Consider the following 25504-nt stretch of genomic DNA (forward strand, 5'->3'; position numbering starts at 1 on the left):
TGTGTAAATTGGCCCACTTTATGTTATCCCATAGATCTCTTATATTGCTTTCATGTTTTTTCATTTGGTTTTCTGTCTGCTGTCCTGATTGGGTGATTTCCATTATTTTATCTTCCACATCACTAATTTGTCCCTCTGCATTATTCAATCTGCTCTTTATTGCCTTTGGCTCAGTTTTCATCTCTGCAAATGAGTTTTCTAGCTTTTCTTGGCTCTTCCTTATATTTTCTAGTTCCTTTCTGAGGAAATCTGCATTACTGGTCATTCCTTCCATTAATTCCTTGATAGTAAGCCTTAGTTCTTTCAGTATTTTCACTATCTCCCTTTCGAACTCAATGTCTCTCAGACTGCAGTCTCAGTCTTCATTCTTGACTACTTTAGGTGAATTCTCCTATTTCTTTAACTGGGAATGGTTTCTGAAATTCCTCATCTTCCTTATGTTTTCCTTTTTTTGTGAGTTTGGGGAGGCTAAACTGTTGTCTCATAAGGCTACTTCTAGGCAAGAGCACCCCTTTGTATTTTTTGGTGGGGTTACAATTTTTTTTTTTTTTTTTTTGGTGTTGGAATTTTAATATCTGGTGTCTGTTTCTTTGTTGTGAGGGCTGTTATCTCCCAGGTGCTCAGTGTGTTTTCAGGGAGAAGGAGGCAGTTTGTAGGGCCAACAGTCAGTACTTGGTCACTGGGCGCTCAACAGCAGCAAGAAGTTGCAGGAAGGTTGCACTGGCTACTCCTAGTTGCAGGGCCTTGGGAAATGGTAATGAGCTCTAGGCAGATCTACAAGGTGTCCAGAGAATTTGGCATTAGCAGCAGCATGGTGAGTGAGTTCTCAGGGGAGTGAGCAACAACAGCTAGTGTTTGATTGCAGAGCCCTCCTCTGAAGTGATTGGAACCACAGGTGCTGCCTGTTTAGGGACCCCTAGTGGGAGCAGGCCATGACTATCTCTAGAGTCAGTGATAACTGTGGTGGTTTTCCCCCACTACCTGTAGACCATGCATGAAGTGATCCATCTCACTTAGCCCACATAGGAGGCACTGCACAGGCTGTTCCTAATTGCAGGATCCTGGGAGGTGACAGTGATCAGGCATAGGCGTACTGCCCAGAACATTCAGCAGTGACAGCAGCATGGCTGGTGTGTTCCCAAGGGGTGCAAGAGCAACAGGTGGTGTTCAGTTGCAATGCCCTCCTCTGTGGTGCCCTTGAGGTGATTGGGGCTGCAGGTGATGCCTATTCACAAACCCCTAGTGGTGGTGGGCCACTCCCACCTCTGCAGCCAGAGATAACTTCTGTGGTTTGCCCCTTCCACCTGTAGACCATGCAAGAAGCACCTAATCCTGCTTAACCCCCACAGGATGTGCTCCACATGGTGCTCTTAGTTGCAGGTTCCTGGGAAGGGGCAGTGATCAAGCATCCTGGCACTGCCCAGAACATTTGGCAGTGACAGCTGCAGGGTGAGTGTGTTTCCAGGGGATTGAGAGCAACATCAGGTGGTGTTCCATTGTAATGTCCTTCTCTGTGGTGCCCTCTGAGGTGGTTGGGGCTGCAAGTGATTTTTGTTCAGATATCAACAGTGGTGGTGGGCCACGCCCACCTCTGGAGTCAGGGATAACTGTGGTCGTTTGCTCCCACCACTGCAGGCCACACAAGAAACACCCTATCCCACTTAGACCACACAGGGGGGGCTGCACCAGCTGCTTCTAGTTGTATGGTCTTGAGAAGAGACAGTGACCACGTGTCTAGGCGCTGCCCAGAGCATTTGGCAGTGGCAGCTGCAGGGTGGATGTGTTCCTAGGGGAGTGACAGCAACAGCATATGTTGCTTGGTAGGCACTGTGTCACACTTAGCCCCTGATGCCCTTAGCCCACATTAGTTGTGACACCTCCAGTAGCCTGCACAAGAAGGGCTTAATCTCCCATATACAAGCAAGATTCTTTTCTCTGCAAGTGGCCCGCGCCAGAGAAGCCTGGTCCACCATGGGCTAGCAAGTGGCTTTAGGCCAGGGGAAGCCTGCGCCAGTGCTGCCCCACCCTCTGCAAGCCCACAGGCATGCACCCATGCTCAGGTGCAAGGAGTTTCCTATGGCAGCTCGCCCCTCCCCCTCTCATCTTCCCCAACAATCGCACCTTGCCTCTCCTGCAGGTTCAGACCTTCTCCCGGGTTCTCTCTGCCATGACTTTCGATTCCGCAGCCTTTAGCATACCACTCCCTTGCCCGTGGCACACTGCTCCTTAGCCCCTTAGGCTGTTTCCACACTTCCAACTCCAGCCCTCTCCCCGACACTGACCTCCAGAGCCTAAGTCTCAGTGCCCAACCCCCACCCAAGCATCTCAGGCTGTGGTGTCTGTGCTGGTGGTTCAGATGATCAGATGATCCATTCTCAGACCTGCTGTTGCACTTTTCTTGGCCACTTTGAGGTCCCTCTGGCTTTCTGATCTTTCTGTCAGTTAGGTGGATTCCCAGGGTGTGGGTTCCTTTTCTCCTTCACAGCTTCCTCTCTGGAATGCTAGTATGGTCCTGATTCCTTTTCTCTCTCTCTCTCTTTTTTTTCTTCTGTTCTACCCAGTTATGTCAAGAGTTTCTTGACCGTTTTTGGAGGTTTAAGTTCTTCTGCCAGCATTCCCTTGATGTTCTGTGTGAGTCATTTTACATGTAGAGTTTTTTTGATGTTTGTTGGAGAGGGTGAGCTTGACCTCTTCCTCCTCGACCATCTTGCTCCGCCGAACTCAGAACTTATTCTTTGTAATGGTGCTATTAAATGTATTTGTTCCCTCTACTGAAAATAAGTCTTTGGCTACTTAATATCACTAGTTTCATATTTCACTGGAGAGGAAAACACAAATAGCTCTGCTATACAGAGTTTTTTGCCCTGTTAAATGTTTCCTAATAAGCATCGTCATGTCAAATATAAGTGGATTGGCTTTAGAAGATTAGTCAAACTGCTTTACTATTTATCTGTGAAAATTGAGGTCTTGGGTTCATATAACTAAATTAATTTCCTTACAAAGTATTTCTTTAAGTTACTAAGTCACAACTAAATGGGTTTTTTCAAAAACAAATGAGAATTCTCTTAACTCACAGCAGATATTTCCTGAACTTCTAACAACATTTCCTTAAAATGCATACATTTATGTAAGAATGGACCCATAATCGTACTTTTCAATCATTTCACTGGGCTTTATCTGTGGGTCAGGAAGTATTTTACTATTTTATTCCATTTTTTATATTTATTAATATTGTTGTAATAATGAGGGGGAGGATATGATTATTATACTTTTCAATTGGAAATTTTTTAAAGCAAATTCTCAGTTACTTTTAAAGTTATTTTTTGTTTGTTTGTTTCTTTTGGCCACTCCTGTGGCATGTGGAAGTTCCCAAGCTAGGGATCTAACCTGTCTCAGAGCAGTGACCCAACACACTGCAGTGACAATGCTGGATCCTTAATGTGCTATGTAAAGTTATTTTTAACAGATGATTTTTAGAAAGCAGAAGCAACTAAAGTAAGAGTGAAAACAGTATCTGAATAGCCACTGATGGCTTTAACAATCAGATTCTCTGTAGGGGAAGTACATATAAGTTACAATAATTTTCTTATAACATGCAATGTACTTTACAGATGAAACTCAAACCAATTGTACATGTTCTCAAAATCCTAGTAAGGTAATACTAATTTTGAAATTATTAGTCCAAATTCCTTTGACATATAACAACTTTAGATTACTTTAGATATGATTAACTGACATCTAGAAAAATTTATCGTGTTAGTTGTGCTTGAAAATTGTAATTGTGACACTTTTGTATGTTGTAATCTTCTTGTAAACAGGTTTTTAAAATTTGTTTTGATAAATTCAGCTAGAAAGTAATTATTAACAAATAGTACAGATGAAATTGGCCTTTTGAGGTCATCTCATCAGATACCTCAGATAAGTAACAAATATGAATCTTTCCTATTCTTGAAAATCTCCAGTAAATAAGAATTGTATTCTACTGTTCCAAATAATTGGGTACAAATTTCTCATGTATTTTGTTTGTAATCAAAATACCTAAGAGCAGTTCTTATTGTATCCAATGTGATATTTCACTCTCAAGTCAGACTGCACATGTATTGTTTTCTAATAAGTCAAGCAGCCTTAAGTTTTCTGCTATCACAATTCAAGGAGAAGCTTGAAGACTGACCCCCTAAAAAAGCACATACGCAATTTAAAGTCATTGCGTGACAAGTTTTCCCTTGGGCAGTGTGATGCTCAATGAATGCTGAAGACTCTAGACTGTCATGGGAACAAGACGGGGTAGGGAAAATGTAGTTAAAAGGCAGAGGCAGTTGTGTAAAGCTCAACATCTTTAAATTTCTCAAATGTAAGAATGTGACTTGCTGTCATAAGCAATAATAACATGAGTGGGAGAGCATCTTGGTCCCCTAAAATGGCATCAATGAGGAATCAAACTAATAGCACAGCAACAACAATAAAAACAATGAACTCAACCTTCATACCAGCTGCAAAAAGCCCACTGATTTTGCATAAATAATCACAAGCAATTTTTCTGCATTCTTATACTTTATAACTCATCACTCAGCTACAAACTTTTAATGAAATTGAGATAAAATTGCAGAGCAGATATTTAAATTCTTCCCCAAATAAAATTGCTTTTCTTTAGGAAAAACAAAAACAAAAACAAAAATGGTTGCAACTTATACTCACTATTGTGGCAAAGTTATTTCCACCTTAACATTTATCAAGTTATTGTATACTTTAAAATGTTGGTACAACATTTTGAAAAGCAATAGTTCTACCACTTTCTAGCTATTCAAACTTGGATAAGTGAATGAAGTGTTTTAACCATTTTTTCTTAATTTTGGTGTATGAAGCTCATAATGGCATGACTTGATGGAAGGAATTTTGGTAAAGGCTGAGTAAGATATAGTAGCATGTTCTCAGGAAATAATGAAAAATAATAAATATTGGCTATTGTCACATGTTTCTTTTAATTTATGTAGAGAAACAAGCATGTCTTACATAAATGGAAACTATTTGAAACATATCTTTTTAAATTTCTCCTTCTTGTTTTTTCCTCCTTAACACACTGCTGCCTCATTTCCCAGTAGTATTTAGCAATAGGGTAAATCCACTATATTTTCTTCTTAGATAATAACTCTGTAGAGATTTATAGCTCTACACCCATATATACATCAAATTTTTCAGTTTACAGTTTTGCAAAAATAATGTTATGTTATTTACATTATGTTAAATTTTTTTGTCAAAGGTATAAGACCTATCTCAGATGATTTTTGTTTTTAATCAAAATATCATTGACTTGTGTAGTAATAAGTCATAAGATTTGTATAGTAATAAGGTATGATTTGTATAGTAATAAGGTATGATTTGTATAGTAATAAGGTATAATAATAGTAATATCCTAATAAGGTGTAAGACCTTAGTAATAGTAATAGTAGTAATAGTAATATAGTAAGGTATAAGTAATAACTCTTATACCATCTGAGATAGGTCTTATACCTTTGACCTTCTAGAAATTACTCTAGGTCATCTGAGATAGGTCTTATACCTTATTATTATTTCAACTTCCTTATGAATGTATTTTAGATCTTTCATTGCATATTGACTTCATTTATGATATACTTTGCAAAATAAATGTTTTTGCCTTTTTTTATGTTTATTATTCTTCACAATTGTATTAGCTAACTTACTTAAACCACTAAGGTCATAATAAATGCGTACTTATCCTTTGTTAAATGTCATTTAAATTATTCACTTTGAAAATTTAACTCTAGCCTCCAATTAAAATCACAATTTCCCCTGAGAATAAACCTAAAAAATTCCAATTAGTTTTCTTCACCAGCTATAGTTCCTTAGCTAGAAGCTCTTTATATAATGTCTATAAATAATCACTGTTAAATATGAATTTCAATATAGTTGTTTCCCAACATAACTATTTTGTCCTTAAAATTAAATAATACTGGTTTTATTTTCTACATGTCTTTGTTTTTAATTTTCTGGAGAGTTCTTATGTAAATAGATATTTTTACCTTCATTTTTTCAGTGGAAAATCTAGAAAAACAGATTCTGTATGAAATTGTATACCTTCAATGGAGGTAATTTATACTTAAATGGTTTGATTTAATAAAATAACAACTAAAAATAGAAAAATTTATATGATAGAGGATAAATGTTCTTATTATTCTTTATCATTTATAATTTGTTTATAGATTCATTCTTATAGCTTAGTAGTATTTAATTGAATAATGCATTTAAATTACCATATAGCAAAATTAATTTTTAAATATAAATATTTTGAGTTTGTGGAACCAAAATGTATATAAATTTAAATGTGCCAGTATGTGTGTATGCACACACACACACATTTTGTTTTGATGATGCCTAGTAATCATAATGATATAGAATTTGAATTGAGATAATCATTAGCATTTTTTTAAATGTTTTCTTTCTGGTTCATGTTCTTTGTGTTTGTTTTAGAAATGCTAAATTGACTAGTTTAAATTTCTTTCTCTCTTTTGGCAGTCTTTTGAATACTGTCTGCTAAAATTGCATATGAAAAGAAATAATAGATGTCTGCAGAAATGAAAACAATTAGTAATATTAATTCTTTCAAAATTGAATAGTATCATCATTGAATAGAATAAAAAGATGTTACTATGGTCATAAATCACAGTAGTTTTATATACCTAAATGCTTACTCCCCCAAATATCTAGTTACCTTCTATTTTACTTATAGTTTCATGTGTAACCTCAGAATTGAATAGACATTTCTGAGACTTCTAGGATTGTTTTATTCATTCATTCATTCAGTTATTTCTTCATTTAGTCATCATTCATCACATAAGTGCTTATTGAAAGTAAACATGGAAATATAATGGTGATCAAGATATAAATGACCAGGAAGCATAAAATCTAGTTTAAATATGGGCAGACGTTGAAAAATATATTTTGTAATATGAAAAAACTAATGAAGGAAAGAAACATTGTTACCATATCAGATAAATTAGAGACCATATTTAGTGTGGAAAGTAATGAGGAAACTTCCTACAGAGAAGTTAGAGAGCAAGTGTTAGAGTTGATCATGATTTCCCTTGTCTCTCAAGAGGAAACAATGAAAACTGATAAAGATAGAAATATCAGAGAAACTGACACAACAGGATAAATGTAAGCATCAATAGGATTAATATAAGAATAAATAAAAAGTATAAGGAAATAATAGGAATCCTTTTCAACTAAAATGGTAAACTGAGCAGGGTATAGAGGCATTTTGATTTTATCATAAAAGCAGAGTGATATCACTGATGAAACAGATATGTTCAGACTTGTATTAGTCATAGCTTTCAGTCAACAGTGTGAAGAATGAATTAGAATCAGTAAGAGTAGAATTAACTACTGTGAAAAAGTGTGAAAAAAGTTATGTTTATATAAACCTCTAGACATATGTATATACATATATTTTTAATTCATCTACAGAGGATATACTGTTACTTTTTCTATCTAAAAATAATGTAGATATAAAGAAGTACATCACCTTTGAATTGCACAACAAAATTACTTTCTTAAGCTCCCATTTTTAATTTTTTAAAGAAGGCATTTTGGGGATTGAAACATTCATGAAAGTCAGCTTTCCAATTAGACTTGACTTTTTCCTTATTTCAAGGCTATGATTAATCTATTAACCATCCCTGTGCCAAGAGGTAGTCAATGGATACAAAACGGAAAATTCTGTCAAATGCATTTAATTTCCAAATTCCATGCAGTTTTTTAATGCTGTATTTATTTTCTCAAAGACCTTTTGACATTTGTCAAACTTCTGGGCCAATCTCTATTTTTCTTACAAAAAAAAATACATTTCTCTCTAGCAATTGATCATTTTTCCTCTATATAACTACAGTTATTTGATTGTCATAGACACTGACTTTTAAAAAAATTATTTAAACATACATATCCATAGTTCAAAAATGTATTATTTTTAAAAAATTATTAACACCTCATGATGAGAACAAATTGTCAGTTGTGCTAAAAATTCTTTTAATGGCTCCCAAATGCATTGTCTTTTTTAAGTAATTACTTCCTAGGTAATTCCTTGTTATTAACAGCATACTTGAAATATGATACACTTGCCAAATAGTAAACCCACTTATATTTTAATTGAACAGATATTCTATGTATATTAAACTAAAACTATTGCTTTTCATAATTTTAATAAATAATAAAAATTCACAACATGTATTAAAGTTTATGTACCATGCATATTTACAAAATGTTTTTCCCAACCAATATTATGTTGAAAGTAACTAAAATTAACCAATTTTATAGCAGTTGTCGCTCTTTTCTAAGTATTTTAGTGTTACTTCTCTTTAGCTTTTTTTTTCTTTGGAAAATTAAAACTTTTCATTTTGTTTCCCCATTTACACACTTTAATTACATAGTCAGTATTATTATTGTTTTCACATATTCTTGTTTCCTGTAGTTATTAGATTGCTTATATATTGCCATACTCGATCTTTTTAAATTTAAATGTTCACAGTAATTTCATATCCTGATCTAGGTTTTGGTCTTTTTTACCCCATTACAGACCTTGAAAATATCATTTACTGTTACCACCTATCCTCAATTTGTGAGATGTACACTACCTTACATAAGTCACATATCTAACTTTGATAAACCAATCTTTTTTTTTTTTTTTTTTTTTGCCTTTTTGCCTTTTTGCTATTTTTGGGGCCGCTCCGCGGCATATGGAGGTTGCCAGGCTAGGGGTAGAATCGGAGCTGCAGCCGCCAGCCTACACCACAGCTCACAGCAACGCCGGATCGTTTAACCCACTGAGAAAGGGCAGGGACCGAAAGAGCAAACTCATGGTTCCTAGTCGGATTCATTAACCACTGTGCCACGACGGGAACTCCGGGATAAACCAATCTTAATGTAATTACGTCTTCATAGAGTTATTCTGTGCATTTTTAAATTGAAGTATAGTTGATTTACCTCATTATGTTAATTTCAGGTTAGTTTCAAAGTGACTCAGTTATATATGTGTATGTATATTTTCATATTATTTTCCAGTAGAAGATGTGGAATATCATTCCTTGTGTTATACAGTAAATCCTTCTGCTTATCTATTTTATGCATAGTAGTTTGTACCTATTAATCCCACATTCCTAATTTATCCCTCCCACTTCTCCCTTTCCTCTTTGGTAGCCATAATTTTTTTTTTCTGTGTCTGTGTGTCTGTTTCCATTTTCTATATACATTCATTTCTATTATTTTTTAGATTCTACATATGTGACATATAATATTTGTCTTCTTTTCCTTGTACTTAACAAAGAATGATGATCTCTAAGTTAATTCGTCTTATTGGAAATGACAACATTTCCCTCTTTTTTATTCACATATGTGACATATAATATTTGTCTTCTTTTCCTTGTACTTAACAAAGAATGATGATCTCTAAGTTAATTCGTCTTATTGGAAATGACAACATTTCCCTCTTTTTTATGGCTACTATTCCATAATATTGTTATAAGACAATTATCTGTTGATAAGTACTTTGTTTCCATGTTTTGCCTATTGTAAATAGTGCTGGTTTGAACATTGGGGTGTGTGTATTTTTTTTAATTAGTGTTTCCATCTGTTCTGAATATGTGCTCAGGAGTGTGATTGCCATATCATTTGGCAGCTCTATTTTTAGTTTTTAAAGAACTTCTATACTGTTTTCCATTATGGCTACAGCAATGTGCTTTCCCACCAACAGTGTAGGAAGATTCATTTTAAGCCACACCTTCTCCAGCATGAATTATTTGTTGATTTTTTGATGATACCCATTCTGACCAGTATGAGGTAATACCTCACCTTAATTATGATCTGCATTTTTTTAATAATTAAGATTGTTGAGCATCTTTTCATGTGCATAATGGCTATCTGTATGTCTCCTCTGGAAAAAGTTTTCTTTCGGCCTTCTGGCTATTTTTTTGATAGGATTGTTTTTTCAATATTGAGTTGTATTAGCTATTTGTATATTTTGGAAACTAACCCCTTGCTAGTCACATCATTTGCTAATATTTTCTCACAATCCTTAAGTTATTTTCTCATTTTGTTCATAGTTTTCTTTACTGTGCACAAGCTTTTAAGTTTAATTAGATCCCATTTTTTTTTAATTTTTGCTTTTAATCATTTTTCTCTTGGCAAACTAATCTAAGAAAATATTGTCATACTTTGTGTTGGAAAATGTTTTGTCTATGTTGTCTTCTTGGAGTTTTATGTTATCATGTCTTGTACTTAGGTCTTTGAACTCTTTTGAGTATTTTTGTATACAGTGTATGGAGTGTTCTAATTTCATTGATTTACCTACAGCTGTCCAGCTTTCCCAACCCAACCTGCTGAAGATACTCTCTTTTCTCCATTGTATATCCTTGTCTCCTTTATTGAAGATTAATTAACCTTAGGATATGGGTTTATTTCTGGGCTTTTTATTCTATTTCATTAATTAATATATCTGTTTTTGTGCCAATACCAGGCTGTTTTGATCACTTTAACTTTATAGTATTGCCTGAAGTCTAGAAGGGTTATGCCTCCAGCTTCTTTCTTTTTCCTTAGGATTGCTTTGGCAATTGTGCCTTTTTGTGGTTGCATATAAATTTTAGGATTACTTGTTCTAGTTCTGTGAAAAATGTCATAGGTGATTTAATAGGATCATACTAAATCTGTAGATTGCTTTGGGTAGTATGGCAACTTAACCATATTAATTCTTCCAATCTAAGATCATAAGAAATTTTTCCATTTCTTCAAATCATCTTCTATTTAATCAATTTTTTGTGGTTCTCAATATGTAGGTCTTTCACTTCCTTGATTAGGTTTATTCCTAGAATTTTTTTTTTTTTTTTTTATCTTTTGTCTTTTTAGGGCAGCACCCACAGCATGTGGAGGTTCCCAGGCTTGGGGTAGAATCAGAGCTGTAGCTGCCTGCCTACATCACAGCCACAGCAACACGGGACTGGAGCTATTTGTGCAACCTACACCACAGCTCACGTCAATACCCGATCCTTAACCCACTGAGTGATGCCAGGGATCGAACTCACATCAACATGGATACTAGTTGGGTTCGTTAACCACTAGGCCACAAAGGGAACTCCCCTAAGGTTATTTTTTTAATGCATTATTTTTACCTTCTCTTTCTTATATTTCATTGTTAGTGTTAAGAAATCCCCCAGATTTCTGTATATTAGTTGTATATCCTGCTACCTTACTGAATTCCTTTATTAGTTCTGATGGTTTTTGTGTTATGTCTTTAGGGTTTTCTATTTAGAGTATCATGTCATCTGCATATAATGACAATTTTACTTCCCCACTTCCAATATGGATACCTTTAATTTATTATTCTCTGATTGTTGTGGCTAGAACTTCCAATACTGCATTGAAGAGAAGTGGTAAGAATGGGTATCCTTGTCTTTTTCCAGATTTTAGTAGGAAGAGTTTCAGCTTTTCACCATTGAGTTTTATGTTGACTGTGGGTTTGTTATACAGGGCTTTCATTATGTTGAGATATATTCTCTCCTTTGGTGAGAGTTTTTATCATGAATGCATATTGAATTTTATCAAATGCTCTTTCGATATTTAGTGAAATGGTCATATGTTTTTTGTCTTTTCTTTATTTAGTATATCATATTCTTTGATTTGAATATGTTAAACATTCTTGAGACCCTGGAATGCATCCAACTTGCTCATTGTGTAAGATCTTTTTTTATGAGTTGTTGGATTTGGTTAGCTAATATTTCATTGAGAACTTTTGCATTGTTTTGCATATCTATTCATCAAAGATATTAGCCTGTAATTTTCTTTCCTTTTTTTTGTAATATATTTTTCTGTTTGGTATCTTGATGATTGTTCCCTCCTTTTCAATCTTTGGAATGGTTTAGAAGGATAAGTGTAAATTCTTCTTTGTATATTTGATAGATTTCCCAAATAAATCCATCTGATCCTGAACTTTTGTTTGAAGGAGGTTTTTTTTAATATAATTTTTTTATTACAGATTTTAGTTCACTTCTGGTTATTGGTCTGTTCAAATTATGTTTCTTCTGGACCCAGTTTTGGCAGACTGTTTTTTCTAGAAATCTATCCATTTATTCTAGGTTATTCAATTTGTTGGTATATAACTGCTAACATTATTTTGTTATGATATTTTTAATTTCTGCAGTGTCAGTTGTAATTTCTCCTCTTTTATATCCTGCTTTGTTTATTTTGTTTCTCTCTTTTTTCAATGAATATGACTAGAGATTTGTCAATTTTGCTTTTATCTTTAAAAAAATGCTCTTGGATTTATTGGGCTATTCTATTATTTTTAAATTTCTGTTTTATTTATTTCCTCTATGATCTTTATTCTTTCCTTCTACTGAGTTTGGGTTTGATTTGTTGGTCTTTATCTAGCTCTTTTACATGGTAGATTAGGTTGTTTATTTGAAATTTTTCTCTCTTTTTTTTTTTTGAGAAGGTCTCTATCATTATGAATTTCCCACTTAGAACTAGTTTTGATAAATCCCATAGGTTTTTTAATGTTGTGTTTTCATTGTCATTTGCCTCAAGATCTCTTCTGATTTCTTCTTTACTCTCTTATCATTGACCTGTTGTATTTTTTTCAGTGGTATGTTGTTAAATCTCCATGTGATCGTATTTTTCTTGTTTTTCTCTCTGTAATCAATTTCTAATTTCATAAACTTTTGGTCAGGAAAGATGCTTGAAATAATTTCTATGTTCTTAAATTTGTCAAGGTGTGTTTTGTGTCCTAGTATGTGGTCAATACTAAAGGAATTTCCATTGTGGTGCAGCAGAAATGAATCCAACTGGGAACCATGAGGTTTCAGATGCAATTCTTGGCCTGGCTCAGTGGGTTAATGATCCAGTGTTGCTGTGAGCTGTGGTGTAGATTGCAGATGTGGCTTGGATCCTGCATTGCTGTGGCTGTGGTGTAGGCTGGCAGCTGTAGCTTTGATTGGACCCCTAGCCTTGGAACCTCCATATGCCATGGGTGTGGCCCTAAAAAGCAAAAAAAAAAAAAAAAAAAAAAAAAAAAAAAATTAAAAAGTAAAAAAAATAAAGAATATTCTATATGTGCTTGAAAAGAATGTGTATTCTGTATTCTGGGTTTTTTTGAATGTAGTATCCTGTAGCTGTCAGCGAGGTCAAACTATTCTGTTGTGTCATTTAAGATCTTTGTTGTCTTATGGATTTTCTGTCTGGATGATCTCTCTATTAATGTTAGAAAGGTATTAAAGTCTCCTAATATAAATTCCTGTTAATTTTTCCCTTTGTGTTTGTTAGTATTTGTTTTATGTATTTGGGTGCCCTTTTAGGGTCTACATATGTTAAGAAGTGTCATATTCTCTCCTTGTATTGATCTCTGTCACTACAAAGTGTCCTTCTTTGTGTTTCTTTATGGCCTCTGTTTTAAATTCTGTTTTGTCTGATTTCAGTATTGCTATACGTGCTTTCTTGATATTTCTATTTACATGAAATATCTTTGTTCAACATCTGACTTTCAATCTAAATGTGTCTTTTAGCCTAGTGTGCGTCTCTTATGTGCAGAATATTGTAAGTCCTTTGCTGTTTTAAATCTGCCATTCTATGTCTTTTGGTTGAGCCCTTTAGTCTATTGGAATTTAAATTTATTATTAATAAGTATGACTTTATTGCCATTTTATAACTTGTTTTCCACTTGATTTTATAATTCTTCCATGTTCATTTCTTCCTTTTTTTTGTCTTGTGGTTTGATGATTTTCTTTTATATTACACCTGAGGGTCTTTTTTTCTTTTTTTGTGAAATATATGTATATACTTATAAAATATATATGTATTTTGGGAACTATATATATATAGTGAATATATATTTATATGTATTATATATATAATATTTATGATTACCTTGGGTTTCAAGTTTATTAACCCTATATCTACTTGCTTTAGGCTGATAGTCATATAAATTCAAACACATTCTAAAAGATATATATTATTTACTGCCCTCACCCACATCCTATGATTTTGATGTCCTATTTTACATCTTCATGTTTTTCCTTTCATTGTTAATTATAATCACTTTTACAATTTAAAAAATTTTTAAATCTCTGTACTGGCTTTCTTAAGTGACCTCCAATCCTTTTATGATTTCCTTTCCTATTATGATTTTCCCTTTCCTATAGACGCTTGCTTTTTTTTTCTATTTAGAGAAAGAACTTTCAATATTTCTTTTAGGTTAGGTTTAGTATTGCTGTATTCTTTTAGGTTTTGCTTGTCTAAGAAATGCTTTATATCTCCTTATATTTTAAATGATAATCTTGCAGGGTAGAGTATCTTAGGTTGCAGGTTTTTCCCTTTCACGATTTTGAATATGTCTTGCCACTCCCTTCTGCTAATAAACTTTTTGGGATTCCCTTATAACCAATACTGTGTATTTCTCTTGCTGCTTTTAAAAACTTTTTTATATCTATCTTTTGCCATTTCAATTATGTGTTCTGATGTGGGTCTGTTGGGTTCATTTTGCTTATGACCATTTGTACTTCCTATACCTGAATATCTATTTTCTTCTTTAGTTTTGGGAAGTTTCAGCCATAATTACTTCAAATACATTTTAGATCTCCTTTTTTCTCTTTTCTCCTTCTGGCACACCTATTATGCACAGGTTGTCATGCTTTCGATTATCCCATAAATCTGATATGTTACATTCATTTTTTTTTCACTTCTCTTTCTATCTGCTATTAGGATTGGGTAATTTCCATTATTCTGTCTTCCAGATCATGTATTCATTCTTCTACATTGTTTAGTCTGCCATTTATTGCTTATAGATTGATTTTCATCTCCAAAGTTGATTTGTTTAATTTTGACTGGTTTCACTTTATAGCTTCTAATTCTTTATTACAGTGATTTGTATTTCTATCCATGAGCCTTCTTAATGTCTTTAGCATTTTTGCTACCTCATTTTTAAACATGGGAGCTAGTAGACTGAGGTGAGGTTTGTTTCACTATTTTTTTCCTTCAAGGGATTCTGCTTGTCCTTTTAATCTGAAGTGGTTCTTCTGCTTTTCCATGTTACTTAATTTTCTAACTCTATGAATTTGAGAGAAAAGTTTTCTGCTTTGGTCCTGAAGGTGTGTTACTCTTTTGGAGTGTACCCATGTAGACTGTGTGAATCCAATACTTTTACTGTGAGAGATGTTTTTGGTATTTATGCCTGCCACATCTTTCCTCAGAGCATGTCCTTATCACCTTCATAGGGGTTGTGATTGATATTGTGGTATCCAGATCCTAGGATGGATGTTGGGTGGGACCTCTTCTTCACTCCATGGCTGTCACTGCCCTGTTGGAATTGGGGTCTGCTCCTAGTTTCTCTCCAATTTTTGGAGAAGAATCTGTGAAGGCCAGGTTTTTAAGTAGATGTCTTGAGTGATTATTCTATCCCCAAACAAGTGAGCACTAAAGCAAGGACCATAAGGTCACAGAGAACCTATGCACCTCCCATGGAGTTATTCATGTTTCTATCTGGATGCAGAATAAAGCCATGTCCCTTTTTCCATTGTGTTTGTCCCAGACCTAGTGCTAGGCTACGTGGGGGTCAGGGTGTTGTGGCCTCAGGAATGGAAGTGGTTGTGCTGCTGCCTGGGACTAGGGACCTGCCTGGGACTTAGGCTGCCCTGTCTGTCCCAGATCTAGCTCCAAGTGCTATATGAGGTTGGCAGTACTGGAATACTCCCATCAAGAAAAGAACCACTGTATACTCCTCCCCAGAAACTGTTCAGCACCAGAGACATGCACTTCTCTGATGCTACCCCCCTGTTTGTGCACCAACAAAGTCACCTGTTGCAGAGAGGGCTAATAATGGGTCAAATATCAGCTCCCCCACAATGTGCTTGCTGACAAAGCCCACTGACACTGAGTCCTGTTCTGCTTTGAGTACACTGATGTGGTGCTCTGCTGATGGACATATACCCACCCCTGGTTATGCTGATACATATTTTCCAATGGTGGATCTGAGCCCCATGTTGCACATGTTAACAATGGTCAGATCACACTCTTAGCCCCCTAGGCTCTCTCCATGCAGGTAAAATGAGTCCTTTCCCATCTCACTGCCTACCTGGTGAGTGCTTTACTAGTAGCCCTGATCAGCAGGCATTTCAGGCTGAGAAGTGTAGCCAGGTGGCAGCTTTCAGTGCTGCTCTCTCTCTGCTCTGATTGCTAATAAGCCAGCATAAGCACACTCTTCACAAGCAAATTTCAGGCACTTCCAGCTCCCTGTCTGTCCTGGTAGACCTCCCAGAAGACTGAGGGTTTCTCTAGAGCAAGGAACTACCTGTGGGGACACTCCTTCTCTCACAGATCCCTCTCAAGGGCGCTGGATCCTTACCAATGCTTTTTTTTTTCCTGTCCTACCTTGTTATGTTGGAATCTTTCCTGTAGCTTTGGTTGTTTCTATCAGTTTCTGATTGGTTTTCTCTGAGAATTTTTCCACATGTAGATGTAATTTTTAATATGTTTCTAGGGGTGGGTGAGCTGCATGACCTCCTATTCTGCCATCATGATCTCCTTTGGGAGACTTGTTTCTTCTATGCATTTTAATATGCTTCTCATCAATGAACTCTTAGAACCCACTAACAATGAGTCTCTTGGAAGATGAATAAGAAAAGCAGAGACTGTGACCCCTATATCAGAGGTCTGAAAATAATTAATTATGAAACAAAATAAAAATGAATTAAAAGAGTAGCCACAGTAATATAAGTAGGCAATTATTATTATTTTATTTAATTTATGAAATATTATTTTGCAAATCTACTTGTATTCATGCATTAGTCTAAAACTATGTTTTCTAATGCAGTAGCCACTAGATATATGTAAACACTGAGCACTTAGCATGCAGTTTATGTAATGGATTTTTGTGTTATTTTATTTTAATTAATGTAATTTAAATTTGAAGGCTGAAATTGTATAAAATAATTTTTCCATTAAATGCAATTTTAATTTTTTGGTGTACACTAAATTTTGCCTTAATCATTGCATTGTGTGATATTATAGTTATTTTTGAGTCAGATGCTTCTGTAGTTTTTTATATTACACATATATACAACACTGCTCTAGTAAGTATCATTTTATTGCTTCAATTTGAATTTTTTAAAATATACTTATTTGACATTTTAATGTGTTTATTTGAATATTTTATTTTTAATTTTTTTTTGTTCTTTTTATTTTACTTTTTAAATTGTAATCAATTATTATTTCCCCAATACATTTTTTTTCCTACTGTACAGCATGGGGACCCAGTTACACATACATGTGTACATTCTTTTTTCTCACATTATCATGCTACATAGACAGCAGAAGTTAGATGATACTTATGTAGATTACTATAGATTTAATTTTATATCTGTAAAACTGATTATTTTGCAAGTGCTTATTACACATTATTTCATTACAATGTAATTAAGCTATTTTTCTCATATAAGTAAATAAGTAATGTCAGATTTGTAAATTTAAAACAAACTTTACTTATGATATAGATTTGAGTAGTGACATAGAAGTTAGTATTTCAATCAGACCATTAAAGCAGAAAAGTACTGGTAGAATGAATTTATGATTTTCATGATTAATGGAAATTGGATTATTTTGCTGAGACAGAATAAAATAAAGGGCATATTTTTCAGTTAGGCTAAAAATTTAATGAAATAAAATTAATAATATTAAGAGACATTTTTAGCAAATATATAAAAATTTGATGTTTTTCTCTCAGCAGTCAAAAAATAATAGATAAAATTAGTTGTCTAAAATTAGAATTAAATGTCTTGTAAAAATTTTTTAAATAAGTTTTTAACAGAATTGAATATTGTAAGTTTGACTAGGTATAAAACAACTATCTCATAAAATAAAAAAATCACTTTTAGATGGAGAGTGGTTAAATTATTTGTTATAGAAAATTTTTGAGAAAATTATGATAAAAAGGTGATAAAATATTTTGCAAAAGAGTGTCAATTGAGCTAGAAAACAATTGTCTATAGGACACAAGACAATTTTAATATCAGATTAATTGATTCAAAATTTGAAAAATGTCTTTTTCTTTAAGATTAAATGAGACATGAAAAATAATATATTAATTAATATTTTTGTTTTATTTCCAATTTTACAAAGAAATACTGTCAAATTGTGGCTTAAATTATTGAACTTGTGCCATACATATATTTGAATTTTAATCAAATGTCAAAGAAGAGTAATTGTTAGATTTGAAAATATTATTTTCTATCATCATGGTTGGTAGTCCAGCTATGTTAGACAAAATCTAGATTTATTGGAACTTTAATATAGAAAACTGCATTTCCTTTATGACCTCTAGAATTGTAAAAAAATGCAAGTGTGTTATCTACATTAACTTTAGGGTAGTTTATTATATCAGCAATAGAAACCTGGCGCAATTACCCTTCAGCTATTCCTCTCCTACATTTATTATTTCTGGCAGAATCTGTCTTCCACATTAGAAGCTAAAAATACAAAATACTTCAAATCCTATGAAATCTTTGAGTTAGGGTTTTAGTTTGTGATTCATTTTTGATCCACAGTTCTTGAGAAATGAAATTAGAATTACAAAATCTGGGAAGAATATTTCTTTCTTAAGAAAAACAAACAGAAAACTTACAGAATGGGAGAAAATAGTTTCAAATGATGCAACTGACAAGGGATTGATCTCTCAAATATACAAACAACTTATACAACTCAACAGCAAAAAAGCCAACAACCCAATGGACAAATGGGCAAAAGACCTGAATAGATACTTCTCCAAGGAAGATATACAGATGGCCAACAAGCACATGAAAAAATGCTCAACATCCCTGACTGTTAGAGAAATGCACCTCAAAAGTACCATGAGATACCACCTCACACCAGTCAGAATGGCCATCATTAATAAGCCCACAAATAACAAATGCTGGAGGGTTTGTGGAGAAAAGGCAACCCTCCTGCACTGTTTGGTGGGAATGTAAGCTGGTACAACCACTATGGAGAACAGTATGGAGGTACCTTAGAAATCCATACATAGAACTCCCATGTGACCCAGCCATCCCACTCTTGGGCATATATCCGGACAAAACTTTCCTTAAAAAAGACACATGCACCCGCATGTTCATGGCAGCTCTATTCACAATAGCCAAGATATGGAAACAACCCAAATGTCCATCGACAGATGATTGGATTAGGAAGATATGGTACATATACACAATGGAATACCACTCAGCCATAAAAAGAATGAAATAATGCCATTTGCAGCAACATGGATGGAACTAGAGACTCTTATACTGAGTGTAGAAAGTCAGAAAAAGACAAGTACCATATGATTTCACTTATATCTGGAAGCTAATATATGGCACAAATGAACCTTTCCACAGGAAAGAAAATCATGGACTTGGAGAATAGACTTGTGTTTGCCAAGAGAGAGGGGTGTATTGGGAGATTGGGGTTAACAGATGCAGACTATTGCCTTTGGAATGGATTAATAATGAGATCCTGCTCTGTAGCACTGAGAACTATGTCTATTCGCTTATGATGGAGCATGATAATGTGAGAAAAAAATGCATACATGTATGTGTAACTGGGTGGCCATGCTGTACAGAGGAAAAAAATTGTCTTGGGGAAATAGCAATTAAAAAAATAAAAGACCACATTTTTTTGTACTTGTTACACAACCGAAAGATTTTAATCTTTCACCAGTCAGTTTTGCATGTAGGCATAATTCACGTCAGTGCGTAAAACAACCACAAAGACGCTGAGTGTGCTCAGCTGAGTTATTTTTAGGTTCATGCAAAATATTTTGTTAATATAATTTTCAGATTACTTATCTAAACATTCAAAAGAAAGATTAGGAGACCTTTACACTGTCAGTGCTGTTCTCACCGGATCCCTCCTTGCACCCGGACCTGGAAACTCCCAGGATTGTACCACGGAAATGAATTCCTTTAATCATACATTCATGAGCTGGAGAGTGTTTCAAAGTCAGAAGCCTGTCCCATTTTTGGTCATGGTCCACATAGGAGGCTTGCCCTAATCTTCTAGAATTCCAGATATTCTAGTCCACTGAAGCAGAAAGGTGCATACATTTTTCCTTTTTCAATAATTCTTCTTGAGGCCAAACCAGACGTCTTTATCTGTAATTAGAAAATCATTCCTTTGTGTTCTTTTGTTTCAAAAATATCCATGTGCATTTCTCTTGAAAGTGTTAAGACGGTAGATTTTAAATATTCTCACCTTAACCACAACAAGAAGATAGTTCTGTGAGACGAAGGATGTGTTAACTAACCCTGCTGTGGGAAAGATTTTGTAATATACACGTGTATCAAATAGACACTGTGTACACTTTAAACTCACATGATGTTACCTGTCAATTACATCTCAACAAAGCTGGGAAAAATATAAATCCTTTACCTGCATGAAAACAGGATCCCCCCCCGCCGACTTTTGTGTCATTTTTCTTATCTAGGTCTTTCTATTTTTTTTTTTTTGTCTTTTTGGGGCCACACCCTTGACTTATGGAGGTTCCCAGGCTAGGGGTCAAATTGGAGCTGCAGCTGTAAGCCTGTGTATAGCCACAGCAATGCCAGATCTGAGCCCCAACGGAGACCTACAATGTAGCTCTGTGGCCTTGTGTTCTCTGTGGTGTCGTTAAGGGCAGCATATGAATTTACTAAAACTTCGAAAACGATTCCTAATCACTATTACAATCAAGACTTCAAAGCATCCAACAGTGAAAATAGAATTTTGGAGGAATCTATCTATAGGGAAATCCTTCACAGTGAAGAAAAACTATCCACTGAAAAAGAGTATTAAAATACAGTCGATAATAGAGAGGGTGGTGGAGGGAAATTCTGCTCCATATACAATAAATGGTTCTTCTTTAGAGACAAATAGCTTATGCATAGCTTTTTTTTTTTTTTTTTAATTGTTGCTGCTGTTAATGGATTTTTTGGAAAGTACTACGAGGAACACTTCTCATCCATGGCTGATGGTAATGCAACATGGCTCAGCCGCTTTGGAGGACAGCTTAACAGTCTCTTACAAAATCAAGCCTGTGACCCAGCAATCACGCTCCTTGGTATTTCCCAGATTCGTTGAAAATTACATCCACACAAAGACTTGTACACGAATGTTTGCAGGAGGCTTCCTCGTAACTGCCCAAACTTGGAAAGAACCAAGATGTTCTTCGATAGGTGAATAAATAAACAAAACATAGCGCATCCATGTGACCAAATATTATTCAACCATACAGCAGGTAGTTTTTTCAGACCGACTTCTTTGACTTAGCAACGTGCAGGTAAGTTGCTTCCCTGTCTGCGGCTTGAGAGCTGTAGGATTCCAACTATGTGACGTCATGGAAAAGGCAAAACTATAGAGACAATAAAAACGTCAGTGGTTGCCAGAGGCCATGGGGGAGAGAGAGGAAAAGATGAACACAGAGGATTTCTTAGGGCAGTGAACGATTCTGTATGATTCTGTGAGGGTGGATACGTGCAGTCCCTTTGTCAAAACCCTTAGAATGCACAACACAGAAAGTGAAGCCACTCTAAACTTTTGTCCGTACTGATGTAGCAGTTCTGGTTCATCAATTCTAACAAATGTACCATAGGAATCCAAGATATTAGTATTACAGGAAACTGAGAAGAGAATGGATAGAGGTGGCATATGGGAAATCTCTACTTTTTGTGCAATTTTCCTGTAAAACTGCTCTAATTTTTTTGTTAGTTTTTAAAGTCCTATAAAATTAGAAAAACAGGTGAAAATTAAGAATTAAATGATTCAAATAAAATATGTGGTTGATAAACATAAAATTCTTGAATATTATCAGTGTTACAAATGATGCAAATAACAAATGACTATGAAATACAAAAAAAAAAAAAAAAAAAGACATCTACAAGAGAAATTCAGAACACCAGGTGGGGAATCATTGGAGTTTTAAGTACACTGTTTAATTCAGTCTTTTTTGGCTGGATTGGTCTTGTGTATATGTGATGTTTCTAAGTGACAACTGAGGATGAGGGAGCAGAAACATAGAACAGCCCTACTAATGGATTTAATATGAGAAATATTGTGTGTTATTACCACTTAACTCATTTTCACTTGGGTATACTGCTCTTTACCACTAAAATCTATTCAATTATTAAACAGCTATTTATTTCAAATCAGTATTAAACATGTGAATTTTAAATTCACATGTTTAAACTTCAAACTTGTGAATCTGTTTATCTCAAATAGAAATCTTAAAAAGCTGTAAAATGAGATAAAAGTAGTCTGTTATGACTTTAATGATTCATTCCTGAACATTGATTTTCATAGTCCATATATTTTTAATACTTTGTCTTAAAACCTTATAATAGGGTAATTATAAGATTCTTTGTTCAAATACATTATGGATTCATTATTCTTATTTGGAAATTGAGATATTTATAAATCTTATGTCTGAAATTCTATCCCAAGATTCTTCAAAATTGTCTAGGTAGGTAGCATATTTACAAATTTCTTTATTTTCTAGAGTTTGATGAAGCAAGATATCAGAATGAATTTGGAGTCAATGAGAGACTTGTTAAGTATCTTTATTCATTAATGGTTTTATAAAAGAACGCTTGCACATATACATGAGGCTGTTGACAGGAATCTACATTCAAATTTATATTTTTATAAAATTCTGGTTAGAAGATTTTATTTTAAGCATCATTTGTTGACAGTTAAGTTTGGCTATTTTCTATGGGTTTAGAGATGCAGTTATTATCTGCAGTAGAGAATCCTTGCTTTCTTTTTTAGACACACTGGCAGAGGAATTAATCAAGGATTGATACCAAAAAAAAGTTCCAATTACACTATTCCTGATGAAATCAGAAAAGATACATACTAGAAACTGACACTTTACATATGGTTCTTTGTTTTGCCAAGTTTATTCTTAGAATTACTGTAGAGCTTAAGCCAAATTATCTTATTGTGTAATAATATAGGCATCAGTTTCCAAATCTAGTTACACTTAGCAGACAGGTAGTTATTTAGGGAGACCATCCGCAGGGAGTGACTGGAGCCCCATCTGTTTAAGGACTGGCTGCCAGTGATAGCAAAAGATAGAGGAGATTCATCATTCTAAGTGGAGGATCAATGGCTGAGAACATACTGTAAAAAAGCAAGTCAAGAGAGTGTTATTTTTGTATTGGGGAAAAGTCAGAACGATATTGACTCTCTCTAACTCATGTAGAATTGGATTTAGGGACACAGTTTTTATTGTGAGTGCCCCGTGTAACTTGTAAAAGTCTGTCAAATAACTGTAAGACAAGGCACTTTGAGTCTCTATCATTAAAAAGAATAAAATGCCCATTCACCCACTCTTCAGAGAAAAATAAAAATATCAGTGTTGTGTGTCTCTCAAATATCTCCTCCAGTATCTTTTTCAGTGAAGCATAGAGTACACATTTAATACTCAAATACAGTTTTCTCCTATCAAGCAGATGGGCTGTCTACTTGAACAGGATATATTTCAATCTTAAAATCATATACTAGTAAAGTAAGAGAATACTCAAGATGTTATATATAAAACCTCAAATGAAATGTGACCTAAGGATACTAAGTGACTGCCTTCATGATAAGACAAACAAACAAAAAGGCATAGCAGAGAACAAGGGTATAAATAGAACTAAATATTCTTTGATTGAGCATGTTTTCTCCTTCTACAATATGATGCCAGCCCAATTAGCTACTATCAAGTAAATATAAAATTAGGAAGATATGATCCTTATATATCAAATGATAGCAAAATAGTGCAATAAAACCCACCTGTGGAGAATATAATGAATTGATACCCAAGAGTCACCTCTCCTCATGCTATACTGCAAAGGCAGCAAGACTGAAAAATTCAATTCCTCAGAATTTCTTATAACTAACATTTTAAGAGTTTCCTGACCTTATACATGTTTTGGAAGTTAACAGGCAATATTGCACCTTTGCAAACAGTATCATGGAAATACATATGTTTTTTGTAATATTAGTCAAGGTCTTCATATACATCCATGGGTGCTGGGCTGATTTCTATTTCATTTATACCTAAGAGGTACAGACTACATCTGGAGCCAGTATCTGTGATAGGATCTTACCCATGTCTACTTTACAGCTAAAGTGTTCCTGTGGTCAAGAAGTGCAGAGGTCCTCCTTGATTGTAGCAGATTCATTAGCCTTCCAGCTTAATGGTATTTTCTTATGCATTGTTCCTGGATGCCCAGTCAATGGAAAGTCTGTTCCTCTAACTTTCTAACAATTTAATAATCACAGATTTTTCTTTATTAAATATATTTCTCTCTTTCTGCTTAAAATAGTGGGTAAGTTTGTGTTACCTATAACTCAACCTTGACCTATATAAAGTTGTTTGGCATATCAATTGTTTAATAAAATATTCAAATAAAAGGATATAAATTTAGACTTATATAGATTGCCCTGTGTAACTTGTTAAAGTTGATCAAATAACCGTAAGACAAGGCACTTTGTCTCTATCATTAAAAAGAATAAAATGCCCATTCACCCACTCTTCAGAGAAAAAGAAAAATGTCAATGTTGTGTGTCTCTCAAATATCTCCTCCAGTATCTTTTGAAGTGATTAAAAGAAGCCTTCATAAAGGAAATAGATTTAAAGTTAGACTTAAAAGAGGTAAGATTTTGATAATCTAAAGGATAAGAAAATGCCAATTCATGTTAAAATTTAATGCAAAGAATAAACTTGCATACCTCTACTTTTCAACCATGTACTGAATGTCCATTATATGCCAAGTAATATGAATACAGTGAATTTTTTAAAATCACATCATTGTAAACTCTGGCTTGAATACAGTGGAGAATATGTTTGGGAGAAATGATGAATATACAGTTGAATTTATAGGAGGGAATTAAATAATGTCTTAAAAAGTGGAAACTGTTGAAAGAAATAGTCCTTGGTGTGTTTTAGAAAGGGAGAGACATGGTAAAAACAATGTTTAAAGCATAACATGGGTAGTAATATATAAGACAGTAAAGCAGCTTGACCGGAAGGATATTAAGATTAATGATGCTGAAAAGGGAGGCATAAAGACAAGATCAAGGTCTTTTAGGAAGAGGTGATGTCAACAGCATAGGGATTCATTTTAGTGAGCAGTTAACTTTAGAAGATAAACACTAATAAAGATTTTTATATAAGGATATAATGGCGATGAGACCACAGGTATAAATAAAGAGCTGTGTGGAGGTAGAAAGAGGGCAAATATGTGTCATGATATAGAACCTCTCAGAAATGAGAGAAGTCCTCTGCTGTCTGTGGGCCATAGTGGGGTAGAAGCCTGCAGTAATTGGAACCCAGTGAAACAGAAAGTTGTTTAGAGGGGTTATTTGAGGAGTTCAATAGGAAGATGGTCAAGGATCTGGGCCAGAATAAAGCTTGGAACTATAAATTTAATATAGGTCAAATTTACCTGTAGTATTCTAGAGCCCA

This window comes from Sus scrofa, chromosome 13, assembly GCF_054392235.1.
Source record: "Sus scrofa isolate SSC_HxYL_T2T_F1_AM1 chromosome 13, Sscrofa_HxYL_maternal_Yorkshire_Landrace_v2.0, whole genome shotgun sequence".
NCBI lineage: Eukaryota > Metazoa > Chordata > Mammalia > Artiodactyla > Suidae > Sus > Sus scrofa.